General features: G+C 39.6%; 1 pseudogene across 1 annotated transcript in view; it reads right to left on the bottom strand.

The window, feature by feature from the left end:
* Positions 1-18,333, bottom strand: part of LOC308531461 (jun dimerization protein 2-like) — an 18,695-nt pseudogene extending 362 nt beyond the window's left edge. Inside the window, exons 1-3 of the transcript in view lie at positions 18,307-18,333; positions 14,656-14,736; positions 1-143 (exon numbers count right to left, since the gene is read on the bottom strand). The exon at positions 1-143 is cut by the window's left edge and continues 362 nt beyond it. The product of the transcript in view is annotated as a jun dimerization protein 2-like (transcript). The remainder of the gene's footprint in view (positions 144-14,655; positions 14,737-18,306) is intronic.
* Positions 18,334-18,536: the final 203 nt, after the last annotated feature.

Raw genomic sequence — 18,536 nt, 5'->3', positions numbered from 1 at the left:
TGTTGTGGATGTCAGCATATTTCAGCTCCTCTGCAGTCAGGGCCAAGCTGGCAAGTCCAGTCAGGGGGCCGAGCCCTGGCAGAGAGCTCGCAGTCATGGAAGGGTCTGGAATATACCATAGCAGGAGGAGTGGCAGTCCAGCCCTGCAAAAGCCACGGGGGGAGGCTGTGACGCTGGGGCCTGGGCCAGACTGCAGGCGCCGTACCCTCTCAGGAACTGCCATGGCGCCAGCCCTGCCCTGCAGCGTCCACCGCTGCCAGCTCCTCCCATCACAGACGCTGAGTGTCCCTCCCACAGGCTGTGCCCTGTGTCTCCCTCTTTGAGGCAATTGATCACGGGGCTCTGCCTGCCTGCCTCATTACCCCTAACCACTCACCTGCCTACCTGATCTCCCCTAACTTCTCACCTGCCTACCTGATCTCCCCTAACTGCTCACCTGCCTACCTGATCACCCCTAACTGCTGGCCTTGCCAACCTGACTTCCCCTAACCACTTACCTGCCTACCTGATTGCCCCTAACTGCTGGCCTGCCTACCTGATTGCCCCTAACCACTCTGCCTGCCTGCCTGATTACCATATCTGGTTGCTGGGGGGCAGGGACATCCCAGTGAGGGCTTGTGATGGTTCTGGTCTCTGGTCATTCTTATTGTTCTGCCATTATAGTCATTGGGCTTTTATTATATAGGATGATTGGCTTACCAATGAAACCAAGGAAGAAATAAAACAACTTCCTGGAAACAAATGAAAATGAACACACAATATTTCAGAATCTATGGGACATAGCAAAAGCAGTCCTGAGAGGGAAGTTCATAGCATTACAGGCCTGCCTCAAGAAACAAGAAAAAGCTCTAACAAACTATTTAACAATACAACTAAAAGAATTAGAAAGGGAACAAAAAGAGAAGTCCAGAGTGAGTAGAAGGAAAGAAATAATAAAATCAAAGTGGAAATAAATGACATAGAGACTAAATAAAAAATAAAAAATATCCAAGAGCTGCTTCTTTGAAAAGATAAACAAGATTGATGAACCTTTAGCTATACTCATCAAGAAACAAAGAGAGAGGACCCAAATAAATAAAATAAGAAATGAAAGAGGTGAAGTAACAACTTACACCATAGATTTACAAAGGATTATAAGAAAATACTATGAACAATTATATGCAAATAAATTGGACAACTTGGGCAAAATTGGACAAATTCCTAGAAGCATACATGTATCCAAAACTCAATCAGGAACAATCAGAACACCTAATTAGGCCAATAACAACTAATGAAATTGAAGCAGTAATAAAAATAAAATAAAAAACCTCCCAGCAAACAAAACCCCTGGTCCAAATAGTTTCATGGGGGAGTTTTACCAAACACTCAAAGAAGAACTAACACCTCTACACCTCAAACTATTCCAAAAAATCCAAGAGAAGGGCACACTTCCAACCTTTTTATGAGGTCAGCATTATCCTAATCCCAAAACCATATAGAGATGACAAAAAAAGTAAATTGCAGGTCAATATCCCTGATGAACATAGTCATTAAATCCTCAACAAAATATTAGCAAATTGGATCCAGCAACATATTAAAAAGATCACACACTATGACTAAGTGGAATTTATTCCAGGAATGCAAAGTTGGTACAATATTTGCAGATCAATAAATGTGATACACCACATAAATAAATTGGAAGACAAAAATCACATGATCATATCAATAGGTATAGAAAAAGCATTTGGCAAAATCCAACACCCATTTTTTTATAAAACTCTCAGCCAAGTGGGAATAGAGGGATCATACATCAACATGATAAAGGCCATATATGAGAAACCTAGAGCTAATAGCATACGCAATGGGCAAAAACTACAAGCATTTCCCCTAAGAACAGGAACAAGACAGGGATGTCTGCTTTCACCACTCTTATTCAACATAATTGGGAGTCTTAGCAAGAGTGATTAGGCAAGAAGAAAAACATAAAAGGCATCCAAATTGGAAAGGAGGAAGTAAAATTGTCATTATTTTCAGATGACATGATGTTGTACATACAAAACCCTAAGGACTTCAACAAAAAACTATTAGATTTAATAAATGAATTCGGCAATGTAACAGGATACAAAATTAGCACGCAGAAATCGATGGCATTTTTAAAAACAATAATAAATTCTCACAAAGAGAAACTAAACAAACAATCCAATTTATCATTGCAACAAAAATATTAAGGTACTTAGGAATAAGCTTAACCAAGAAAGTAAAAATCCTGTATTTAGAAAACTATAAGACATTGAAAAAAGAGATAGAGGAGGATATAAACAAGTGGAAGAATATATCGTGTTCATGTATTGGTAGAATTAACATCATTAAATGGCCATACTCCCCAAAGCAATCTATAGACTCAATGCAATCCCTGTTAAAATACCAATGGCATATTTCACAAATCTAGAACAAGCAGTCCAAAATTTATATACAAAAAAAGAAAAAGATCCTGAATAGCCTAGCAATCTTGAGAAAGTAGAATAAAATTGGAGGAATCACAGTACTGGATGTCAAACTATACTACAAAGCCATTGTAATCAAAACAGCCTGGTACTGGCACAAGAATAGGCATGGAGATCAATGAAATAGAAGAGAGATCCAGAAATCAACCCAAACAATTATGCTCAATTAATATTTGACAATGGCCGAAACCGGTTTGGCTCAGTGGATAGAGCGTCGGCCTGAAGACTGAGAGGTCCCAGGTTCGATTCCGGTCAAGGGCATGTACCTGGGTTGCGGGCACATCCCCAGTGGGAGATGTGCAGGAGGCAGCTGATCGATGTTTCTCTCTCATCGATGTTTCTAACTCTCTATCTCTCTCCCTTCCTCTCTGTAAAAAATCAATAAAATATATTAAAAAAAAATTTGACAATGAAGGCAAGAGCATGCAATGGAGTAAAGACAGTATCTTCAATAAATAGTGTTGGAAAAATTGGGGAGGTACTTGCAAAAAAATGAAACTAGACCACCAACTTACACCAGACACAAGAATAAACTCAAAATGGATAAAAGATTTAAATGTAAGTTGTGAAATCATAGAAATACCAGAAGAAAATGTATTCAGCAAAATATCAGACATCTCATGTAGTTAAATTTCCCCTAGGGCAGTGGTCGGCAAACTCATTAGTCAACAGAGCCAAATATCAACAGTACTTCTTCAAAATAGACTCGCCCAAGCCAAAAACCGACTTTTGTGCATGGGCCACGAAGTTTCAATCGCATTGTATGCGAGCCACACTTGGTATTTTGTGGAAGAGCCACACTCAAGGGGCCAAAGAGCTGCATGTGCTCGAGAGCTGCAGTTTGCCGACCACAGCCCTAGGGCAAGAGAAACAAAGGAAAACAAATTTTAAATGGGACTACATCAAAATAAAAAGCTTCTGCACAGCAAAGGAAAATAGCATCATAATGAAAAGGAAACCCACTGTATGGGAGAACATATTTGCCAATGATACATTGGATAAGGGGTAAATTTCCAAAATATATAAAGAACTCATACAACTCAACAAAAGGAACACAAAAAAATACAATTAAAAAATGGGAATAATACCTGAATAGATAGTTCTCCAAAGAGGACAGACAAGTGGCCAAGAGACACATGAATAAGTGTTCAATATCACTAATCATCAGAGAGATGCAAATTAAAACTACCACTTCACACCTGCCAGAATGGTTATCAAGAAATCAATAAACAAATGCTGATGAGTATATGGAGAGAAAGGAACCCTAGTACATTATTGATAGGAACGCAGACTGGTACAACCACTATGGAAAACAGTATGTGGTTTTCTCAAAATTAAATATGGAACTGCCATTTGACCCAGTGATCCCACTTCTAGGAATATGTACTAAGAAGCCCGAAACACCAATCAGAAAGAATATGTGAACCCCTATGTTCATAGCAGCATCATTTACAATAGCTAAGGTCTGGAAACAACCCAATTGCCCACCAGTAGATGAATGGATAAAATAACTGTGGTGCATTTACACAATGAAATACTGTGTAGCTACCAAAACCGGTTTGGCTCAGTGGATAGAGCGTCGGCCTGTGGACTGAAAGGTCCCAGGTTCGATTCCAGTCAAGGGCATGTGCCTGGGTTGCATGTGCTCATCGATGTTCCTCTCTCATCAATGTTTCTAACTATCTCTCTCCCTTCCTCTCTGTAAAACATCAATAAAATATATTTTAAAAAAAAGAAAGAAAAAGAAATACTGTGTAGCTGTAAAAAAGAAGAATTTCTTACCCTTAGAGATAGCATCAAGGGACCTGGAGAGTATTATACTAAGTGAAATAAGCTAGTCAGAGAAAGACAAGTATCACATGATCTCACTTATGTGTGGAATCTAATGAACAAAATAAACTGACAAACAAAATAGAGCCAGAGTCATTGACATATGCAATAGACTGACGTATACCAGAGGGAATGAAGTGGGTGTGGGGGGTCGGGAAGAAATTAACCAAAGAACCTGTATGCATACTAGAGGCCTGGTGCATGAATTCATGCACCAGTGGGGTCCCTTGGCCTGGCCTGTGGAATCAGGCCAAAACCACTCTCCGACATCCCCCAAGGGGTCCCAGATTGCGAGAGGGCTCAGGCCAGGCCGAGGGACCACACCAGTGCACGATTGGGGCTGGGGAGGGATGCGGGAAGTTGGCCAGTTGGGGAGGGACTGCAAGAGGGCTCCAGGGCATGTCCAGCCCATCTCGCTCAGTCCCCATCAGCCGGACCCCCACAGCAAGCTAATCTACCAGTCGGAGCGTCTGCCCCATGGTGGTCAATGTGCATCATAGCAACTGGTTGACAGATTGACTGTCTGCCCCCTGATGGTCAGTGCACATCATAGTGAGCGGTTGAGTAGTCTTAGCATATCATTAGCATATTACACTTTGATTGGCTGAACGGATGACTGAATGACCAGACACTTAGCATATTAGGCTTTTATTATATAGGATATGCATAACACATGGACACAACTAATAGTGTGGTGAAGTCCTGGGGAGGGTGTCAATGGGGGGAAAAAGGGGATGTCTGTCATATTTTCAACAATAAAGTTACATTAAAATATATATATATATATATATATATATATATATATATATATATATATATAAATTGATAATTCCCTGTAAAGATTTGTTTCTCCATTTTTTGAAGGAAAAATTAAGCCATAAATACATATGTTACCAACTTTAGAAATTAATAGACAACTTTACCTAATAAATTTGAAAATTTACATGAGAAGTAGAAGTTCTTAGAAAAAATACCATAACTGCATGACTACAGGAGAAACAGAAAACATAGACTCTTAGAACAAAACAGAAACTGAATTATCAATTTCAATTATGTACACACACACACACACATCACAGGTCAAGATGAAGAAAGTTCTACCAAACTTTGAAAAGACAATGATTTACACAAATTCTTCTAAGGAATAAAAAGAGGAATACTCACAGACAAATTTTATGAGACTATAGCAATCTTAAATCCAAAATATGACAAGAGTATGTGAAGGGAAAATTGAAGAACAACCTCAACAATACACATAGATGTAAAAAACCTAAAGATAATATTACTGAGTAGTAACTAACGGTGAACAGAAAAGATATAAAGATGGGTTTGTATCAGGAATACAAGGTTGGTTCAACATGGAAAATTGTAATATGTAATTTAACACATTAACACATGAAAAACTAAAAAACATGTCTTAAAACTCAAAACTTTAGTAAGTAGAATTGAAAGGGTACTTGCTAAAAACCTGTAAACATCAGAATTATTAATAAAAAAAAATTAAAGCATTCTCATTGAGACCAGAAGTTGACAAGTACTAGTATACCTGCTATCGCTACTTTAGTTCATACCATATTGAAGATTGAAGACAGGTTAACAAAAACAAAAAGAAATTAAGGGCATAAGAATTTAAAATGAAGAAACTGCCATTATTCACAGATTACCTGCTCACAGAATAAAATCCAAAGAAATCTAAAATGTAGTATTATTAGCAGGACAGCTTAGAAACGTTGCTGGATATAAAGTCAATGTATACAACTTAACTTCATTTTTACATACAAACAACAAATAGAAAATATAGACATTTAACATAGCATCAATATGCCTAGGAGTTTATCTAACAGAAGATGTGCATGGGTTTTATAGAGAAAATTATAAAACATATTGAATGAGACCTGACCAGTTGGACTTGGTGGTTAGAGCACCTGCCTGCAGACCAAAGGGCACATGCCCTAGTCAAGGGCCTGTACCTTGGTTGCATGTGGGAGGCAACCAATTGATGTGTCTCTCTCAGTTGTTGAGGTCTTAATCTTTCTCTCTCCTCCTCTGTCCTCCCTTCCACTCTCTCTAGAAAGTAACGGAAAAAATATCCACAGGTAAGGATTAATTTTAAAACCTAAATAAATGGAGATAAATCATATTTACAAAGAGGAAAACTGGTATATAAAATAAATAAATGAACAAATCAAAAGCCAATAGCTCTCTTGTTTTCTGGTAGAAATTGACAAGCCGACTCTAAATTTTATTTGGATGGCCAAAGGGCAAACAAGAGATTCTAAAGAACATAAGCAAGACATAGGTACCTGCCCTAACAGATATTCAGTGTTATAATCAAGTATTTTAATTAAAGATAGGCTGGGCATAAAGAAATAGAGATGGATGGAATAGAGCTCAAAATTAAACCCCTAGGCTCTCCCTCCTGGAGCAAGCCTGTGCCTTTCCCTTCCTGCCACACCTCTCCTCCTGCCCAGGTGTGTTACTATTACCTTACTCACTCTTAAGCTCCAAGAGCCCTTCCTTTACCTCTATAACTTGTTTTCTAATCCCATTTCTTCTACAAATTACTTCTTCTATCTCTTATATTCCAAATAAATGTTCTCTTATAGTTTAAAAAAATCAGAACCATAAATATACTATAATCTGATATAGTATATAACATTCAGAACAATGAACAAAGAGGGCTCATTTATTTAATAAATATCTATGACATCTGCTTTTCCATAGGTACTAAAATTAAATTTACTTCAATCTCAAAAATCAAGTTCAATTATATTATGGCCCTAAATATAAAAGGAAAATCTTTAAAAGACAATTTAAGAGTATATATATATGATTTTGGAATATAGAAAGGTTTAAAACAAAATATCAAAAATATAAACTACAAATCTATGTACATAAAGAGCCAGGGTCAGTAACATCCGCAAAGACCAAGGCTTGACCCCACACCAGAAGTCAGTGCTGGGTTGCCAGGGCGACCCAGCATTGACTGCAGCTAGTGCAGTGCAGCAACCCAGCACTGATTGCCGAGGGGACTGCAGATCAGGCCAGGAGAGAGGCCTGAAGAGAGAGAGGCAGGATCTGATCTGCAGCCTCTGTGGCAGCTGTTAATGAGCCGTTGCCTCTCTCTTCCTCCGGGCTTCGCCAGCAGCCGGGCCTCTGTTTCTCTCCAGGCCTCCAGGGGGGCTGCTGATCAGCCACGCCTCTTTGATCAGGCCTATGGCTGGCAGGGGAAGGCAGTTAGGGGCAATCAGGCAGGCAGGTAGGTGAGCAGTTCGTAGCCAGCCGTCCCAGATTGCAAGAGGGGTGTCCGACCGCCGGTTTAGGCCTGATCCCATAGGGGCCTAAACCGTCAGCCAGACATCCCCCAAAGGGTCCCTGATTGGAAAGGGTACAGGCTGAGCTGAGGGACTCCCCCCACCCCACCCGTGCATGAATTTGGGGCAAGATCAGGCTGGCAGGGGAGGGCAGTTAGGGGTGATCAGGCAGGCAGAGGCAGTTGAGGGCAAGAACAGGCCGACAGGGGAGAGCAGTTGGGTTGAGATCAGGCCGGCAGGGGATGGCAGTTAGGGGAGATCAGACAGGCAGGCAGAGGCAGTTAGGGGCAATTAGGAAGGCAGGCAGAGGCAGTTAGGGGCTTTCAGGCAGGCAGGCAGGTGAGCAGTTAGAAGCCAGTGGTCCCAGATTGTGAGAGGGATGTCCGACCGCCAGTTTAGGGATGTCTGACCACAGGGATCAGGCCTAAACCGACGGTCATACATCCCCCATGGGGTCCCCGATTGGAGAGGGTGCAGGCTGGGCTGAGGGAACCCCATACCCCCGCAACCCCCCCCCCCCCCATGCACAAATTTCATGCACCGGGCCACTAGTGTATGTACAAAAGACAACCTTTCTAAAAATGGGCAAAAGACTAGAGAGGAAATCCAAATGGCCATTTTAAATATTAAAATATGCTCAATTTCTTTAGTAATCAAGATAATTCAGATTAAAATATAAAGAAATAATATTTTATACCCAGAAGGTTAGCAAAATTTTTTTTTAATTTGTCTATTCCAAGTGTGGAACAATGACCAACCTTACACACAATTGTTAGAAATGTAAATTAGTACAAACACTTTGGAAAGTAAAATAACATTATCTAGTAAATTCCTGGCTGTATTCTCTAAATGAACTCCAGTATATGTGTACTAGCAGTCAGATTTACTAAGATTCATAGCACTAACATAAAACTGAAACAATTCCAATGACTTTAAATGGATATAAAGTGTGGTTTACACAGTGGAATACATTACATTTCAGAAGAAAAAAATATTCCATGAACCACAGAAACTAAAATCAGCATGGATGAATCTCAGTAATACAATTTTGAGTTTTAAAAAGTCAGAATTACATACACAATTCTGTGCATAAAAAGTTGAAAACAGGGATATATGATACAACTATAAAGAAAAGCCAATAAATTATAAGCAAAATTGGTTCTCCAATGAGGGGTGAGAATGAACCATGAAGTGGTATATCACTGGGCAGAGGCCTTTAAGGGCCTCAAATGGCACTGACAATTTTCTATTTCTTACACTAAGAAGTAGGTTTATGGGTTTTTTGTTCTAATACTATTTAAACTACACATGCATGCTAATATATATTTATGTGTGTGAGAGTTATTTAATAATAATTAATTTAAAATAATATATATTTAATACTATGATTCTACATCAAATTTTTTTTCTCAGAAAACTGAACAAGGATATATATAAAACATGGGAAGAAGTAGTGATAGTTGAGTGGGGAGTGATATTGACAGAGATGTTTATAAAGACCCTGTTTTTTTTCTGAACTTCAGTTTTCCATTTTATCTTAATGCTTCCTATCTGTATGAAAATCCTTCCTGTGCCACAAAGATAAACTCATAGTATGTGCATGTTTTCTAGCTTCTGACCTGTGTTTGTGCTTAAGATCATCATCTTCCAGTTACCCAGATTCCTCTGCCTCTCACCTTTTTCTGTGAGTTTCCCATTTATGTCAGCTTTCTCTCCAGATATTCCATTTATAGCTATATCATAACTAGCCTACTAATTATTTATTTATATAAGTGTATAACACCCTAGTATCTTGCAAGTACCTTGTTTAAAGTACAATTTCAAAATATGTTGATTAAAGGGAAAATAAACTGACCATTAAGAAAAAAATTAGGCATTTAGAGGTATACTATTAGTAGCAGCAGTAGCTAACATCTATTGAGTTCATAATATGAGGTAGGAACTGTTCAAAGAATTTTAAAGTGTTACCCCATTTTACATATGATGAAACAAAAGCACAGAGAGGTTAGTAACTTTCCCCAATTTTCCTGCATGTGTCAGGATTTCAATCTGGTACATCAGTTACAGCTATCTGTCCAGCTTAAAAGTTTATCAGATTAGGAAAATGTTTTTTTAAAAGACTGAGAGAGGCTTATGAAACTGGGAAGAAACTGTATTCAGAGAATAGATAAGTGAGTTATTAGAAAGAAGGGGGCAAAATGTTAAAGGAGAGACAGTTATGAATAATAAATTGGGAGAACACCCTAAAAGGCCCTGAGCTTCTACTAAGACCTAGAGCATTTGAGAACATGCCAACAAGGACAAGTGATGGGGTGACACAAACAGAGCTGTACCCTGCAAAGGTTTTGTCTGCCTAATTCTTCACCCACCTGAGCACAAGTCTTTTGCCAGCTCTTTCTTCACCATCCAGGGCTCTTTTCCTTGTTCCAACAATAATATCACACTTGGCTTAGAGAAACAAAGTCCTGTATATATAAAAAGAAACAGAATTTGGTCATACTGTGGCTATCCCAGAACTCACATCCAATCCTTTGTTCATCAGGGAAGAGACATGTATTCAAAGCATAGGGAAAATGAAGCTTCCAACATAGGTTAATAATAGACCTGTCCACTGCCAACTCCACAAATATTTATAAATCATTAGTTGGTACAAGCAGCACACATTCAACCAAGCACTGCAGATGCTATCCAAAAAATCATAATGGTGGTAGCAAAGAGCCTCTTATGAATAGAAGCTTAATTCTTACCCAGTGATACCAAGATCCTGTAGTTCTCCAACATCACATTACTGTATAGATGCCTTTGAGAAGAATTTAGACAATCCCACTCCTCTTGGGAGAAGTCTACAGCCACATCCCCAAAGGTCACCAACTCCTGAAGTGAAATAAGTGAAAGTAAAATAACCTCATCTCTTACCACACTTAACTCATTCATTTTGCCCCAGGCACAATGGGGTCTCCCTGATATTACAACCTCAAATATGTGAAGCATGATCCCCCTTAGGGCTTTTGTACTTCTCGGATCATTCTGTATAAAAATATCAATGCTCATGCCTCAGTTCTCTATTCACGAACCCTCATTATTTTTCTTGATAGCACTTAATTTTTTTGTTATTTATTGTCTGTCCCTCACCTCCACTACAATATAAGCTCCATGAGGGCAAAGCATGTGTTTGTTTCAGCCACTGCTGTATTCCTGGGTACAGAACAGTATCTGGCACAGGTGAGGTATTCAAACATGCATTGAATAAACTGAATAAATGAATGGTTTGAAAAGTTCAAGAACCTGTAAGAGGGTTAAAAGTGGGACCAGAAAGTATATACTATATCTCTAAAAAATGTGGTAGACCACATTAAAATTCAAGTACTTCAATCAAGAGAACCTTACATTTTATGTAAAGGAATAGATGTTCCGCTCATAATACTGCTTCTGCCTAAATAGGTTGGGCAAAGTTCTTAAAAACTTGCAAGTCATGTTGTGATTCCAGATTTCTCTAATGTGATCACTTGCTGATGAAATTAATATAATGTGTGTGTGTGTGTGTGTGTGTAAAATATATATATATTTTTTTACAAAATTGAAAGAGGTAAATCTGTCATGGCAAGAAAAGACTTCATTATTGGTCATTTGAAATAATTTTGTCATAGTTAAAGAAACTCTCTCTGCCAAATAAAAACTCTTAAAGTGTTTTTCACCACTCAGTAACTTTTATTCTTAATTATATGAAGTAGTTTGTGAATTTTCCCCTCTCTGTTCTGCCAGTAACATATCTCATATGTTGCAGAAACATTCCTGTTAAGAGTTTGGTTCATATGGTATATATGCTTTCAAAAAATGTCTTTTTTAGTTTATATAAATACAGGGTGTTCCAAAGCAATATATACACACTTTGAATGATTATAAAGTCATTTTCAAACTTTAAAAGGATCTACAGAAGTGAATAATTTTTTTGTCCTATGCCTGTTTTGAAACTGATAACGGTTCTGGTCCAGGCACTGCTGATAACATGAAACAATGGAATTACAAACATATGAATCATTTTATTCATTATTTATGCAACAGAAAGACACCTAGTTTTTTATATATATATATATATTTTATTGATTTTTTACAGAGAGGAAGGGAGAGAGATAGAGAGTCAGAAACATCGATGAGAGAGAATCATCGATCAGCTGCCTCCCGCACATCTCCCACCGGGGATATGCCCGCAATCCAGGCACATGCCCTTGACCGGAATCGAACCTGGGACCTCTCAGTCCACAGGCCGATGCTCTATCCACTCAGCCAAACCGGTTTCGGCAGAAAGACACCTAGTTTTATGCCTCATGAAGTCAGACTATATCAATCACACTAACCCTCATTTCAGTTATCTACCAATTCCTGGTAGATACCAAGTTTCTGTCATTCCTTGAACATATGGCTCACTGTCACTCTTCCCAATGCTATTCCTGTTATAATCTTTGGTCATTTCAATATCCATAAAATAATCCTCACAACAGCCTGGCTTCTCAGTTCTCCAACCCCCTCTCCTTCACTAATGCCGTCCGTCCTCTACACTTCTAAAGTCACACTTCCATCATAATGCCCAGACCTTTTCATTGCCAAACCCTCCATAATCTCAACTCTTTAACTCTGACTTCCATCTTCTATATTCCAACTTTTTCTCTATGGTATCACAATTAGGATAATTTTTCATCCCAACTGAACCTACAGATCATTGATCTTGCCATGTTTTCACTGCTCTTCATCCCTGCATACCCTCACTTCCTAGCACAACCATTTGTTATAATCATCCCATTCATACATCCTCAGCTTACTTGCTCCTTTCTCACCTGGCTTAACCGTAGCCATTTCTCAGCATATACTCCATTTCTATACAGTACACAGGTAAACATACTGGAGAAAATCATACCAACCATACTAACTGGTCTCACTTTAAAGTCATGATCACTAACCTCAAGCAGGCCAAAATGCTACCTACACAATATATTTTTCTAGTCCAGCCGTGAGCAAACTACGGCCCGCGGGCCGGATCTGGCCCATTTGAAATGAATAAAACTAAAAAAAAAAAAAAAAAAGACCGTACCTTTTTATGTAATGATGTTTACTTTGAATTTATATTAGTTCACACAAACACTCCATCCATGCTTTTGTTCCGGCCCTCCGGTCCAGTTTAAGAACCCATTGTGGCCCTCGAGTCAAAAAGTTTGCCCACCCCTGTTCTAGTCCATGTATTCTACTATTCTCCTAAATGACCATTTAATACTTTCTCCTCTCCTCAAATCTTTGATAGCTCCTCTCCCATCCTTATTTTTAATTGATAATCTTACGTTCTGTTCCACTAAAAAAAAAAAAAAAAAAAGCCATTTTAAGAGAATTTCCACAAACTCCCACAGCATCTACACATCTACCTGCACCTATGCCTATATACTCTAACTTGTTCCTGTTACTATAAATGAACAGCCTGCCTTCCTAGCAAATGCTAACCTCTCCACTTATACACTAAACCTCAGCTCCTCTGACCTACTCAAGTAGTGTACCAGCAATTCTCTCCTTACGCTTTTTCACCTTCAAGTTTCCATTTCTACGGAATCAACATCAGCCTAAGACATATACTCATCTTTAAAAAACTTTGTCCACCAGTTTCTCCATCAGTCACCACCCATTTCTCTTTTTTGCTTATAGCTAAATTATTTTATAAAGTTGTCTATACTTTTATTTCTATCCCCACCATGAAGAGGAACTACATACTATAACCTGTGTAACAGGATCACTTCAGTTGCTCTGTTAAGCACAGACTAGAAGAGAGTAAGTTAGGAGAGTATAGCAATGATCTAGTTGAGAGATGATGATGTGACCAGGAAAAAAAAAGTGTTGGTATTAAGAAGTAGTCAGATTCTAGATATCTTTTGAAGGTGGAAGACTTCTAGCTTGAGCACTTCAAATAAGGAATATGTAAGAATTTCCTAATTGGTTTCCCTGCCTCTATCTTTGTCACATTAGGTTTAGTCTAAGTCAGCGGTTCTCAACCTGTGGGTCGCGACCCCTTTTGGGGTCGAACGACCCTTTCATAGGGGTCGCCTAAGACCATCGGAAAACACCTATATAATTACATATTGTTTTTGTGATTAATCACTATGCTTTAATTATGTTCAATTTGTAACAATGAAATTGGGGGTCACCACAACATGAGGAACTGTATTAAAGGGTTGTGGGATTAGGAAGGTTGAAAACCACTGGTCTAAGTAGCAGTGAGAGTGATCCTATTAAAATGAGAATCGGATCATTTGATTCCTGTGCTTTGAAACAGCGGTCGCCAACCAGCGGTCTGCGGACCACTGGTGGTCCATGAGGTCTGAAAGGTTGGCAACCACTGCTCTAAAACATCCAAAGGCTCGTTTCACTCAGTTTGAGATGTCTGAGTTTGAGGTATCTATTATATAATCAAATGAAGATACTAAGTAGGTAGTTGGATATACAAGTCTGGATTATAGGAGAGAGGTCTAGTATACAATTTGGAAGTTATTGGCATATAGATGGTATTTAAAGCTGTGAGACAGGATAAGATCAACAAAAGAGTGACTGTAGACAGAGCACAGAGGAGGACCAAGGATTAAACCCTCTTAGTTAATAGGTACTTATTAAAAATTTGTTGAATGAATGTTTGGGCAGAGACTAAAGAAGTTGGTCTGGATCTGAGGGAACAGCATTCTAGGCAGAGGGAATAGCAAGTGTAAGGCCATGAGTTAAGAATATATCCAACTCACTACAAGGAAGCTAGTATGGCTGGAACCAAGTAAGTTATAGACAGGGTGAGAAAAATTAGATGAGGTCAGAGGGCCAGATTATGTTGGGCCTTGTTAGCCAAGGAAAATACTTCAGCATTTATCCTGAATGGGTAAAAATCCATTGGAGAGTTTTAAGAAGTAACATAATTGATTACACAGAAAAAGCTTCAGCAAAAGAAAAACTAAGGTCTGCTTATTTCATACAGCAGAACAATATTTCAGGAAAAAACACCAACTCACCTGGTACATGGTTTTGAGGTCAAGAGCCATTCTATCCTTTTCTTGGCTCTTCTGTTGGGAAATGGCAGTGTTCTTAGATGACTAAGATGGAAAAGAGAACATGAGAAACTAGGTTTTTCTTGCAGCATCCAGAATCACCAGCCTAAGGTTTGAAGCTTCTCTCCTCCTGTAAAGAGAGGAGCTCCTGGCTAGCAAGGCTCAGTGGTTAAGCATGAACCTATGAACCAGGAAATCACAGTTTGATTCAGGGTCAGGGCACATGCCTAGGTTGTGGGCTGGATCCCTGGTGTGGGGCATGGAGAGAGCAGCCAATCGATGATTCTCTCTCATCATTGATGTTTCTCTCTCTCCCCCTTCCTTCCTGAAATATATATATTTATTTTAATATATATATATATATATATATATATATTATTTTTTAAGAGAGGAGCACATGCAGCCACTGTGGAAAACAGTATGGAGCTTCCTCAGAAAATTAAAAATGGAACTCCCATTTGACCCAGTGATCCCACTTCTAGGAATATATCCCAAGAAAACAGAAACACCAATCAGAAAGGATATATGCATCCCTATGTTCATAGCAGCACAATTAACAATAGCTAAGATTTGGAAACAGCCTATGTGCCCATCAGGAAATGAGGGGATTAAAAAACTGTGGTACATCTACACGATGGAATACTATGCTGCTGTAAAAAGGAAGGAACTCCTAACATTTGCAACAGCATGGATGGACCTGGAGAGCATTATGCTAAGCAAAATAAGTCAGTCAGAGAAAGATAAGTATCACATGATCTCACTCATTTGTAGAATATAATGAACAACATAAACGGATGAACAAAAATAGATCCAGAGACATAGAAACATGAAACAGACTGTCAAACTCAGAGGGAAGGCAGGGGAGGGTGGTAGGGGAGGAAAGGGGTAAGAGATCAACCAAAGGACTTGTATACATTCATATAAGCATAACCAATGATCACAGACAGTAGGAAGGTGAGAGCATGTGCTGGGGGGGAGGAGGGGGGTGGGAGCGGCGGAGAAGAGGTCAAAGGGGGGAAAGGGAGACATATGTAATACTTTGAACAATAAAGAATTTAAATTTAAAAAAAGAGAGCATAATGGAAACCTGGGAATTTATTTGCATACCATTTAATTCATGCCTAAATCACTTCCTAGTATATTTTTTTAACAATAGATTTTTTAGACTTTATAAATAAAAACTCCGAGTAATATAATCATTTATAAAAGACAATACAACTAATAAATAACAACACCAAGATCAACTAAAGATCTTTCTGACTTCACGGTCCTCTTCAATAGATCAGTGGTGGCACACAGTCTCAATCTCCATAAATACTCACTGATTCTTAAAACGACAGCGTCAACCACCATTTCACAGACATCACAGTCAGAAGCCCCGGGTATGGACACAGTCTCGCCCTCTCTTCCATGCCCCCAGCCTCAAATACTCGGGTGTTACAACCGACGGTCTCGCTCACGGCCCACACGGAGCCGAGGGTAGGGGAACTATGGGGCAGAGAATACTCTCCCACCCCTGCTCACAGTCTCACTCCCCGTGACTCCAACCTCGCACTTACTCGCACCCACAGTAACACAAATACATGTGTACGGCACATCGAGTGACAGTCTCACACGGCACCATAGCGACTACCACGTCACACAGAGGAGCCCCGGCCCCGCGGCCCAAGACTCACAGGCCACTCCTCAGCCCACTCCCTACCTGCAGAACTGAACCGGGGGGAAGATACGGTCCTCGCCCCCAAGGCTCCGGCAATTTCTACTAGGGCCCACCTACAGCCCTGAGTGCCTGATGGAACCCGGCCCCGGAGGCCGGGGAAAGAAGGGACAAAAGAGCCACCGACTGATGCACGCGGTGTCCACTGGGAAATGTAGTCCAGACCAGGAAAAAAACCGTAGCCAACGCCACAGAATCCAACTGCGTGCGCACTAAGGGTTGCAAACGCCACCCCCTCTGACAGGTCCTCCCACGCGGGCCTCTTCCAGATCTTCCAAAAGAAGCCCCAAGTCCCTATTCCTCTTAGCTCTGGGCCTGGGTCCGCAACAGGGACGGCGCCAAGTTTCACACTAGATGGCCTAAGATTAAAGTGTGCGGGCGCCCGGTTCACAACCCTTAGCGACCCGGGCTGAAGAATTTAGAGCCCGAGATTAGCCGAAGGCGCAGGGTTTGTGTAGGCTGGATCTAGTGCAGTGATGTCGAACCTATGACACGCGCGTCAGAGGTGACATGTGAACTCATTTTTTTTTTTTTGGTTGATTTTTCTTTGTTAAATGGCATTTAAATATATAAAATAAATATCAAAAATATAAATATTTGTTTTACTATGGTTGCAAATTTCAAAAAATTTCTATATGTGACACGGAACCAGAGTTAAGTTAGGGTTTTTCAACCAAAAAACCCTATCATAAGAATCAGTGAGTATTTAGTTGAACTTGGTGTTGTTATTTATTAGTTGTATTGTCTTTTATGCCATCACTGATAGTGCATGCGTCTACACAAAGTGGGAAAAGGGATAGTTCCTAGAATTCCGTAAGGGTATCCCCCAAAAGTAGGTGTGTGGGGAGGAGTAGGGACTGCAGTGATGGCGAACCTTTTGAGCTTGGCGTGTCAGCATTTTGAAAAACCGTAACTTAACTCTGGTGCCATTTCACATATAGAAATTTTTTGATATTTGCAACCATAGTAAAACAAAGACATATTTTTGATAATTATTTTATATATTTAAATGCCATTTAACAAAGAAAAATCAACCAAAAAATGAGTTCACATGTCACCTCTGACATGCGTGTCATAGGTTCACCATCACTGGACTAGAGTGTACAGGCATATTATACTTCCTCCCAGTCCCTAGGGCAGGGGTGGGCAACCCCTGGCACGCGTGCCAAACATGGCACGCCAGTAACTTTTGCTGGCATGCTAAACCCTCTCTTATAATCTTCCATTTACAATTGTGAATCTTTGTTCTCAGTGATGAATTTTGTTAAGTCTTATAATAGGAGTAGCCTGACGGATGAAAGTAGTAGCTCGTGCATATCTCTGAAGGTCACGAAATATAAACTTGATGTAAAATATCTGTCATCAGTGATGCAGCAGCAAAAGTCCCACTGATAATATCAAACAGAATCATAAAGTTTTCTGTCGGACTATCATTGTACATGTATACATTAAAAAATAAATGTATTTTCATCATCATATACTGTGTTTTTGTCACTCAAATGAATTTTATTATTTCTTCAAGGTTCTTCACATACGTACACCTTAAGAGATATCAAGTAGGCATAACATGTTCTCAAAAAATTAGGGTTGGCACGCAGAAAAATTTTGAGTCAGAGATTTTGCTGGTTTTGGCACACACTCACAAAAGGGTTGCCCACACCTGCTTTAGGGCATTCTAGTTCAGGGAACAGCTTACCTTGCAGATGGGGGTGGGTGGGACGAGAGTGGGGATAGGGTAGAACGCATAACCGTTTGCATATGGTTCTGCTAGTTGTGATTTAGTGATGATGGGATTGAATGTGACCCCTCTTCTAATATGGGCCTTCTGTTAGGTATCTTCAAATTTCCCTTACTCCCTACATTCAGATAAAAATGTCACATTTCCAAAGAGGCTTTACCTGATCACAGCTCTCTCGGCACTCCATGGCTCCTTAATGTAACTAACTGTATACCCCGTTAGAACAATAGTGTTTATATTTTAAGTTTCTTATTTGTTTATTGTCTAGACACGAGTTTCTGTCACCAGACTGTGATTTTGTGAGTTGGTGCAAATACCCTTTGATTCTGTCATTGTGTGTGTATGTGTGTATTTCTATGAGAGTACCTATATAAAACTCTATGTGCTGAG

This window comes from Myotis nattereri (assembly GCF_964212035.1).
Source record: "Myotis nattereri genome assembly, chromosome: 15".
Taxonomy (NCBI): Eukaryota; Metazoa; Chordata; class Mammalia; order Chiroptera; family Vespertilionidae; genus Myotis; species Myotis nattereri.
Note: the sequence above shows the minus strand (reverse complement) of the source record. Positions and strands in the feature narration are given on the sequence as shown.